Raw genomic sequence first — 11,267 nt, 5'->3', positions numbered from 1 at the left:
AACAAATGTCATTGAAGTGGTCAGAGGTACTAGGTTAACAGTATAGCAATATTTTATACAGCATTGTATAACATGAAATAATTGTTTTGTTACCTACACTGTTATATTTTGCCTTCTATACGATTACCTATAAACAGCTACGAGGCCCAGGCATCGTTTTGTCACACCTCTCATAAGGATCCCACTGTTGAGCATTTACTGATAGGCCTGTATTCTAAGTGACTGGAGATGTCGTAGCACCTCTTCCTTAGCGATTTATCCTGCACATTACACCTCAATTCCCTCCTGTATGTTATTAATGGCAACTGTGTCAGCGATATTGCCAGCATACCAGCATACCAGATAATGTTAAGGTGTAATATAAAAATTAAGTCGCTAAGAAAGAGGTGCTAGGAAGCCTGCTATGCCACCTAGAATACGTGCCATAAAGTGCTAGTTGTTTTGCTGGTACTAATTATACCATTGGTTCCTGGGACAAGCACTGAATCCTTTACATTGTGTTCTAAAACTGTAAATATGTACAGAAACTTATTTGATCCAGGAGGTTGACATACGTTTATGTGAACAATAAAATATTTAATAAAATGGTAGTTGCTGTTATTACCCTACTGGCTGGTGGTGGAGAGGGACGCCTTCAAGTGGTGGCGCCCATGTGACCGGGTGGTGGAGTTGCCTGGGTATACAAATATCCCTCAGTCCCCTCCCTATCCCCCGACAGGACGATGGTGGACTGCAGAAGGGCAGCTTTGACCCGCAGTCCACTGGAATGATGTTCAGATGAGCCTGGGTTGCAACTACTACAACTACCACCCTGACACTGCTTAATTGTAACAATGACTCTTTACTTAAGACTGGTCCAGTTCCGTGAGATGAAAACACATTGGCTATAGTAACCAAGGAAACTAATTCCTAACACATAACTAAAGGTCACTGAATTTCATGCGTCCACAATATATTAAAGTTTCCCGTCATGATTTTTTTTTTTTTACCTGGCCTAAAATTGTCATAATCTTGAATGCTGAGCTATTAGCATAATATTATAATACTGGTCACGAAGAACTGATATGGGAAATATATAAGCCGTTGCGCTATCTGTTTTTTTGCCACGCAGCAATATGAAATAAGCTGCCAAATGATAATCTGAGTCAGGTTTAGGTAAATATCGTATAGTGTAAACGATAATTCCGGCTAACCATCTCACACATTTTGAAATTACTCCCTTGCCTCATGAAATTTGTCTAGATATCCTTAATCCATAATGGGAAGATTGACAATGTAAAATCTGGTTTCGTGGTGGTACCAGCTCCCTGGGGACACATCAGCACTGATTAGCTATCTCACTCAAAATAGAAATATTTTCTTACTTTATCTCGTTTTAGGTATCCTTATTCCACAATGTGTAGAAAGATAGATTTAGTTGTAAAAGAGGTGGTCTCGTGGTGGCATCAGGTGCGTGGATCGACATCAACACCGACTAACCATCTCAAACAATTTAAAATAATTCTCTTGCCGTTTAAAGTTTGTCTAAATATAACCCTTCTATTATGCATGTAATATCAACCACTATTAGACTAATTACACAAAGAAAAGTTAATTTACGACAGAATTTTAAAAAGTAAGATCACTGTCCTTCATCTGAGACGGGTCTTAAGCGCGAGTACTCGCGTAGTCTGCCATGTTGCCGTGTGTTAGGGCGTTGCCTTGGGACAAGGTCGTGTTATTTCCTTTGCTGCATTTGATGTTGGCGTGAGTTTGTGTGCATGTGCTATGGCGAGAACCTGGAAGAACGGATCAAGATGTGAAAGCGGTGGCGTCATGTGCAGTGCAGCGCACACGAGGTAAGAACGAGTTGTTTTTCTGTGGAGTCTAAAGTGGTGAGGTTTTGTGGAGTGTGATGGTGATGTAGTGAGTAGTTTTTATATGATGGAACTGCGCCACTGCCACAACTTGAATACTAAATAGTGGTTATTTGAAGTTCGAATAGCTTTAGTTATGAGGAAGGAGTGAGTCTCCTCGATTACTCTGTGACGGCAGCAGGGTTCTGTGCAGTGTTGTGATATACCTGTACTGGGTTTGTTTTCACATGACCGAGCTGGGCGACTGCCATAACTTCAATAATAGATCATGTTGGCGTGAAATTCGATGAACCTTAGTTATTAGGTAGGAAGGAGTCTCCTTGGTTACAAGTCAATCAGCCTTCCAAAGTGACAACCCTTGGCCATCAAATAACGGTAAATGAAAAATAAAAAAAAGAGATTTCTTAGGTTTGAGTAGACGCGCTGTAGTAAGCAAGAAGACTCATTACTGCTTCTTAACTAAGACTCATAGAATGTAATGCAACCATGGACTTTTATGAGAAGCTGCAGGATGTAGTGAATAGAGTGGCAAGACATGACGTGTTAGTTTGCATTCGTGATTTTAGTGCGATTGTTGGTAGTAGTAGGGATGACTTTGAAGACTGTATGGGTAAGGAGGGTGTTGGTACAAGAAACGGAAATGGGGTGCGATTTGGAAGCTTTTGTTTGGCAAATGACCTTACGATTGGTGGAATTATCTTTGAGCATAGAAAAATACATAAGACTACTTGGATTTCACCATGTGGCAAATATTGTAACCAGATTGACCACATTGCAATTAGCAGAAGGCATAGGAGTTATTTGCAAGATGTTTGCGTAAGGAGCAGATATAGGTAGTGATCATCAACTTGTTGTGTCAAAGATTAAAATAAAACTTAAGAGAAACGTTAATGGTAATTGTACAGGAGGTAATAAGTATGATTTTAATGAGCTGAGAAGTGATGAGAACTCGAAGGAAAAGTTTCGGTGGGAATGTAGGAACAGGTTTCTAGTCCTGCAGACTTTGATGGAATCTGAAGACAATGATATTAATCAAATGTGGAGACAGGTAAAAGAGGTTTTGCATGAGAGTGCTAAGGTTACTGTTAAGAAAAAGGGAAAAGCGAGAAGGAAAAAGTGGACGTCAGATGAAACATGGAATGCAATTCAGAAAAGGAAAGAGGCGAAGTTAAGCAGTGAAGACCAACATGATGGCTAGGTAGTGGAAGTACTTAGAGCAAAGTACTGGAGTTTACATTCTGAAGTAAAAAGACTCGTTAGACGTGATAAGAGGAGGCTATATGATGAAAAGGCAACAGAGACAGTAATTAAGTAAAGTAAAAATGACGGTCAGAGCACAAGAGCAGCCTATCAGGCCATCAAGGAGTTAACTGGGACTGAAAAGAGGAGGGAAATACTTGTACGAGATAGAAATGGTAACTTGATGACTAAAGATTTGGATATAAAAGGAAGGTGGAAAGAGCATTTTGAAGCTGTTTTGAATAGACCAATCCCAGCTGAAGAGGACATTTTGCCAGCCGAGAGAAATTTGCAGATAGAAACAGGGGATATAACCTTGGAAGAGGTAGGAAAATCTATAGAGGAGTTAAAGAATTTTAAGGCCCCAAGAGAGGATGGAATATTTCCTGAAATGCTTAAGGTGGAAAATGACGAGTTGATGAATGCGTTTTTGAAACTTTTTAATGTGGCTTGGGATAATGGTGGAATTCCAGGAGTGGAAAAATGGAGTGATTATTAAAATACCAAAAAGGGAGATTTAAGTGTTGTTGGTAATTGGAGGGGGATAACTTTGACACCTGTAGTTGCAAAAGTCTTTTCCAAAATCTTGTTGGACAGCATAGAGCCAGTAATTGATAAAATTTTAAGAGAAAAACAAGCGGGATTTAGAAAGGGTCGAGGTTGTAATGATCAAAATTTTATTGTAAGGCCATACCACGTTGAGTATACCGCTTCCCATGCGATCAGCGAAGTTAAGCAACGTTGGGTCTGGTTAGTACTTGGATGGGTGACCGCCTGGGAACACCAGATGCTGTTGGCTCGTTCTCCCTACATGTCAAGTGGGGTTGCTGCAGGATTAGTGCCCCTCCCTGTAAAACAATTAACTCTAAGCCCTTGGCCACCCCGTTTGGGATACATGGCGTCTGGCAATGAATGGAATGAAAATCTAATGCTACAAGCTAATGAGATGAAAATGCCACTTAGTATGTGTTTTGTGGACTTTGAAAAGGCGTTTGATAGTGTTTCACGTGGAGCTTTGTTGAAAATTATGAGAATCTATGGTATACCAGAAAAGTTTGTAAATATTATTAGCAGCATGCATGATGGTACTTTTTGTAAGGTAATGGTGGGTGGTTCTTTGAGTGATCCATTTGAGGTTAGGTCAGGATTGTTTCAAGGAGTTCTTTCACCTTTGCTATTTGTTTTGGTTATGGATTATGTTTTGAGAAGGGTTGTAAGAACAGGTGCAGGAATAAACTGGAAAGAAAATAAGAAGCTCATGGATTTGGACTATGCTGATGATATTGTACTGATTTGCGGAAGTATTTACGAGATGCAGAGGGTGCTTTATTGTCTGGTGGAGGAAGGAGAAAAAGTGGGATTGGTAATAAATTGTGGAAAGACTGAAATTATTAATATGAACGTGGAGAACCAAATCGATTGTGTAATTGGGAATAATGTGGTGAAGAATGTAGAAAACTTTAAATATCTGGGAACGATTGTATCATCTAATGGATAATTAAACAACGAAATTGAGGAGAGGATTAGACAGGCTTGGCGAGCAGTTGGAATGTTGAAATCTGTTTGGAATAATAATATGCATTCGGTACATACTAAAGTGAAAATTTACAAGTCCATGGTGAGACCAGTTTTAATTTATGGGCATGAGTCATGGTACAGTACAAATGCAACAGATCAGAGAGTATTAGAATTTGAGATAAAATACTGAGAAGGATTCTTGGGGTAAAGTGGCAAGACAGAGTTACAAATGAAAGAGTAAGGGATATTACGAGAGTGAAACCAGTTGATGAATACGGTATGTTAGACTGTCTTGCTGTAGGTGGCTGGGGCTCATGTGCAGAAAAAAAGGCAGTTTAATACAGGATGTGCCAGAGTGGATTGCCAGAAGAAGAGGTAAAGGTAGGCTGAGGGAAACCTGGTTGAGGACAATGAAAAGAGAAGCAGGAGAGAAGTGTTGGTGGGACCTGAAGGAGATGGCAAGAGACAAATATTGGTGGAGAGAGTTCATCGAGGTCCTATGCATCCCGGGGGATGCCACAGGAAATGATTGACTGATTGATTGATGGCCTTATATTCATGTTGTGGAAGTGGCCCAGTTCCATCAGGTGGAAATAAATGGACTGTGTGGTAGGCATGAATCTCCTTGGTTGTTAGTCAGTTATCCTTCAATCTGAGCGGTGTGGTGTGGATGTGGATGTGATAGGAAGCGTTAGGAGAAACACAATGAGGTGGTTTGGCCATGTGGAGAGGATGGAGAGCGAGAGACTGACGAGGAGAGTGTATGTGAGTGAGGTGGAGGGGGGGAGAGGGAGGGGGAGGCCAAGGATGAGATGAAGGGATGGAGTAGAGAGGTATAAGCGAGAGAGGGATGTGAGCTGGGAGCAGGGCAGTGAAATGGCAGGGGACAGGGCAACATGGAGGCGATTTATTTGTGGCCACTCCTTACGGGATTAACCCGCCCCATCCCGACCACTTTTCCACCACTGACTCCCCCCAATCCCGACCATTTTAGGATTTTTATTTTTTTTGGCTCAAACCTTCGCTTTTGGTGAGAAACATCGAAAATTCATAGAGAAATCGCTCACCTGAGGTTTGAAATACTCATTACATGTAGGAGTACCTCCTTACCTTACTGGGTTTTCTATCAGGCTGGCACCAAAGAAAACGAGTTCTATGGGAGGATAACTACCGGTATTTCACACCACTCATAAACGGTATTTATTTACTTGGTACGAATTTATATGTAGTACAAGAGTATATTGGTTTTCGAGCAGTAATATAGGCATTATAAGCATTGTTTCACTCACTAATACCTGACCTTTTTTTGCCACATTACCTGATCATCATTTCTAACTGTTTCTTCCTCTAATGCTATGTAAAGTTTGTCCTCCACATTGTCATTGACTGGGGAATCACTCTGGCCCTGAATTTCGTACCGTGGCCTGACATGGCTATACTGGCCAGGATAACAGGTAAATTGCTGAGACAATGGCATGCAGGGGGGGGGGGAACGAGGTCATGCTGGGTAAGGCATTGTCCCTGCCTGGCATCTTGTTGAGGAAGGTGTCACGTGTATACGTACGAAAAATGACTCGCGAAAACTGAAAATTGTGCAAATTAGGGACCTTGCAATTTTTTGCAGTGACAAAACATGTGGACGTTAAAGAAAGTCGACAGGACGCCGCGGGTTAAGGCCTCTGGCAGTAGATAGATAGATAGACGTAGAAAGACTGCTGGGCCAAGGCCGTCTCTGTGTGAAGGTCTGGGTGCGAGGTTGGTGATGTCACATGAGTCGGACCGCTGCGCCGCCACTCGCTTGCTACTGTCGCTCCTACTACTTATCTCGTTCCTTCGTTTTACATTTATTGACCACCTTCTTATAACTGTTTCTCTCAGCACGTACCTTTGGCAAGTATGATGATATTTTTCATTAGGTTAGGTAACACCGACACTGTAAAGGAAATTAATAGTGGTACTGAAGCTTAGCATTTTTGTCGTAAGAAGTGATTGAAAAGGTTGTGCGACTACTGTATTTAGAGAATCACAGAACTTTACAAAACAGAAACAGTTTAGTCATGTATAACTTACTCTGACAAAACAGAAAGAACGGAAATAAAAAACGTATTTGAGCCATGAAAAATCACTACAACAATTGACGCATCGGTGCGTTGGGCCTGAAATAGTATTAGGCTCATTTGTGACCCAAGGCTTGTTATTCGTAGCATTTCATTGTTTTAGTTGGTACCACAATATGAACACACAAAAGAATGTACGAATAAGACCATAACATTGTGATAAATGATAGCATTTACATCATACAGCACACTCCAGTCAGCCTGATCTAAACAGCCCCTAAGAGTTTCACATGCATCCGCACTCCATGTCTGGACAGATTTCACCACAGGTTTGGAAGTTTTTAGCTTGTGCTTATATGTGGGTGTTAATTGAGACATATCATGGTCCGATAGCCCTAATGGTTTGAGTTTTTTAGACACATACCCTCGTTTTACGTTGCAGCAACAGTGATCCAAGATATTCTCACCTCTTGTAGCAAAATCAATATATTGTTGGTATTGAGGAAAACATTTCTTAAAATGTGAGGCATTAAAAACTGTTATTATTTTTACTGCATCTGGAGAACTAGATTCAGTCTTGCACACTTCATCATACAGGTGTTCTTCAGTAATTATCACATTAACACCAGTTGGGATGAATACAACTACTAGCAGGGGTACCTGGCGTTGCCGGGCTAAAAAGGTGAAAACTCTAATCCTATATTTTGTTCTTGTTCAGTTTTTTTTTTTCTACTCCAGAAAGACCATGTACCGTACCTCATATGCTTTTGAATAGGGATTATAAAAGGTCCAGGAAATTTGCAATTCAACTTTCACAGACTAAGGCATAGTATTTGTGTGCATTTGTTTACTATTTCCGGTGACCTCAACTGACCTCGGAGGCCAACCTCACATAGCCTATGCCCGAACTGGAGGTCATGTGAGTCTCCATGCCAAAAACTGGACTGCTGGGTCCAGTTTTTCCGGTGACCTCAGATGACCTCTGACCAGTGATCTCAACTGACGTCGGAGGTCAGCCTCACATAGCCTCTGTCCGAACTGGAGGTCATGTGAATCTTCATGCCAAAAATTGGGCTGCAGGGGTACCCGGCGTTGCCTGGGCCAAAAAGGCAAACACTCTACCGATGATCTCAAATGACCCACATCTGAATTTTGACCCCCAAACCATCCTTGGGTCACCCTGATTCAGAATACGTATATGAATATGGGGATCTCTGGCCTTTGGTTTGGGCGTGATTGAAGGAAACAAGCAAATAAACAAACAAAAACAAACAGTGCGGCTCCTTTACATATATACCGTATACAAATAGATAGATAAACAGATAGATTAATGTCATTGCAGATCATTTTCACAACAGTTATATATATATATCCCTTCACCATCGATAGTTGATAAAGGCACAAACACTACCACCACCGTTTTTCCCTGATTCTGACACACATACTTATATCTCATTACTGTAGCTATCATACTTCTTATCTGTCTTTCCATTCACATCATCTCCACGTCTCTTATCTGAGGAAGAGAGATGCACCGTGCTCCATCCTTTCCACGTTTTATTTCGTATTGTAGTAGAACCTTGCTCCAGCCACGAGAACCACCAGGAGCAGTATTTCCCCAACGGACAGACCTATAACCAGGCGTGTACTGGGACCAGGATCGGAAAGGGTGCTTGCTTTGGTCACTATCTCCTTTCCGTAGCCTGCACTGTTGATCGCCTGAAATAATAGGGTTGGTGTTTGAGACGTGGTAGAGGAGTGTTGCTATTATTATTATTATTATTATTATCATCAGTTACTAATGTTGTTAAGTTTCTGTCAGTAATAGCAGTTGTAGTAGCTAGCAGTTGTAGTAGTAGTAATAGTAGCAGCAGTGATAGTAGTAGTAGTAGCAGCAGCAGCAGCAGCAGTAGTAGTAGTAGTAGTGGTAGTAGTAGTAGTAGTAGTAGTAGAAGTAGTAGTAGTACTTGCAACCCAAACTTCATCTGGATGTGAACCAAGTGGACTGCTGGCTGAAGTTTCCCCATATTTTGCAGTGCGCCATCCTCCATCGGGGGCTAGGGAGGAGACTAGGGGGACCTTTGTATAACCAGGCAGCTCCACCACCCGGCCATATCGGTGCCACAGTGTGAAGGCGTCCATCTTAAACAGCCTAAATAATTACGTCATAACCTAAATAATGACCCCCACCAGCTAAATAATGACAGATGATGACCTTATAACCTAAATGACGTCACAACCTAACTAATGACGTCACAACCCAAATAATGAGGTCCTAATCCAAGTGGTGTAGGTGAGTCGTTTAATAGGTCCATAGGGTCACCGGCGGGGCAGGAGGTAAGCCAGCCATACAGCAAACCGTTTAGTTGAAACTGGTGAAAGGAGATTTTACACTTATCATCATCATCATCATCATCAGCCATTACAAATCCACTGCTGAACAAAGGCCTCCCCCAACCTTCTCCACGAATTCCTTGACTGAGCCAATCTTCGCCAAGTTTTCCATGCATACTTCTCTATCTCATTTCTCAGCTTCCTGTCTGGCCTTTTTCTGCTACACTTACAGTCTCTTGGTGTCCAGTCAGTCAGCCTCTTGCTCCATCGGTTATCCCTTGTTCTTGCTCTTGTTACCCTCACTCACTTTTAAATGTCCGCCACAAACAGGAATCGAATCCTGGCGAGACGAGAATGTAAACCTCCGAAATTCCACAGACTATCTATCTGTCTGTCTATTACCAGACGCCTTAATCCCGTAAGGGGTGGCCACAAGCAATTCGCCTCCATGTCGCCCTGTCTCCCGCCATTTCATTGCCTTGCTCCCAGCTAATACTACCCTGTCTCATATACCTCTCCACTCCATCCCTCCATCTCATCCTTGGCCTCCCCCTCCCTCTCCCCTCTCCATCCTACTCACATACACTCTCCTTGTCAGTCTCTCACATCTCCACAGACGAACATAATAAAAATGAAAGAGTTAAGAGCAAAAACAGCTAGAGTAAGAAGGCAAGGAAATGGGAACTACCTGGAACAAGATGGAGGAGGTGTGTCCGGGGCTGAGGTCATCACAGGTATAGGCCGTGACCTCCATCTCTAGTTCCAAGGGGTCAGCGAGGGGGCAGGAGAGAAGCCAGCCTGTCACCACGCCGTTTGAACACTCCATAGGGACCCACGCCACTGAGAGGGAGGTCTGGGTGCGGCCTGTCACGTTGAGGAATGGAGGGGCGCCGGGCACTGTGGGGTGTGGCAGTAGTAGTAGTAGTTGTAGTAGGAGGAGAAGGAGTAGTAGTAGTAGTAGTAGTAGTGGTAGCAGTAGGAGTAGGAGTTGCAGGAATAGTAATAGTAGTAGTAACAGTAGTAGCAGTAGGAGTAGTAGTAGTAGTAGTAGTAATAGTAGTAGTAGTAGCTGTGCAGTAATAGTAGTAGTATTAGTAGCAATAATAATAGTAGTAGTAGTAGTAGTAATAGTGTAGTAGTAGTAGAACCAGTAGTAGTAGTAGTAGTGGCAGTAGTAGTAGTAGTAGTGGCAGCAGTAGTAGTAGTAGAAGTTGTAATAGTCTTCATCATCATCATCATCATCATTACCCTTTTTCCCATCCAAGGGTGGGGTGAGGGAGGTTCCAGAGCGCTAGGGAAAGAATACCCAGAAGCAGAAAACCAACAACTTTACCAAATATAGAGCAGTTAGTACCCAAGTGGTGGAAAGCGACCCCAAACGTACCATCCTCCCGTGTGACGTTACTGCAGCACACGGGCCTCTCCAGCGAACCGTCTATACTGAGGCAAACGTCGAATTCGGAATAAGCCGTGAGACCCTCCAGTGTATAGTCTGTCCTGTCCCCTGATATTGTTACTTGGCCAATGCCTGGGTGGGGGGGTGGGGAAGAGGTGATTACTCTCTCTCTCTCTCTCTCTCTCTCTCATATCCATCTGTCTGTCTATTTCTATCTGTCCATCCATTCTTCTCTCTACCTATGTATCTATTATATATCCATCTTTATAACTATCTATCTATCCGTCTATCTATCTGTCTATCTATCTATACATGTCTGCAGTGTCTATCTATCTGTCTATCTATATTTGTCTATCTACCTGTGTCTGTCAGTCTATATATCTATCTCTGTCTATTCTCTGACGGTCTGTCTATCTATCTGTCTACCACCAGACCATTAAATTCAGCTAAGCGTGGGTCATAGGAGCCTGAGACAGCCCATACTCACCTCCCATCCCTGAGCAGGTAGCAGTGTAGGTGTAGGCCAGGAGGTAGCCAGACACAGGACACTCACTGGCCGAAGCTGCCAAATTCCAGTGTAGCTGTGATGAGTGTGTGTCGTCACCGCTACAGCTTACGCCCTTCTCCCAGACTGTGGGTGGAGAGAGAGAGAGAGAGAGAGAGAGAGAGAGAGAGAGAGAGAGAGAGAGAGAGCAAACGTGGGAAGAGATGGGGAGACATAGGTATAGATGGATGGATAGTTGGATATAGATAGGTTGTGTGTGTGTGTGTGTGTGTGTGTGTGTGTGAGAGAGAGAGAGAGAGAGAGAGAGAGAGAGAGAGAGAGAGAGAGAGAGAGAGAGATTACATGACAGTTGCTTACGAATA

At 42.6% G+C, this 11,267-nt stretch overlaps 1 pseudogene; it reads left to right on the top strand.

Moving 5' to 3' along the window:
• Positions 1–3,775: 3,775 nt before the first annotated feature.
• Positions 3,776–3,894, top strand: LOC145416842 (5S ribosomal RNA; annotated as a pseudogene).
• The last annotated feature ends 7,373 nt before the right edge of the window (positions 3,895–11,267 follow it).

The sequence above is a fragment of the Coenobita brevimanus genome, chromosome 107 (genome assembly GCF_032717465.1).
Source record: "Coenobita brevimanus isolate Jiangsu-jjx chromosome 107, ASM3271746v2, whole genome shotgun sequence".
In the NCBI taxonomy this organism is placed as follows: domain Eukaryota; kingdom Metazoa; phylum Arthropoda; class Malacostraca; order Decapoda; family Coenobitidae; genus Coenobita; species Coenobita brevimanus.
Note: the sequence above shows the minus strand (reverse complement) of the source record. Positions and strands in the feature narration are given on the sequence as shown.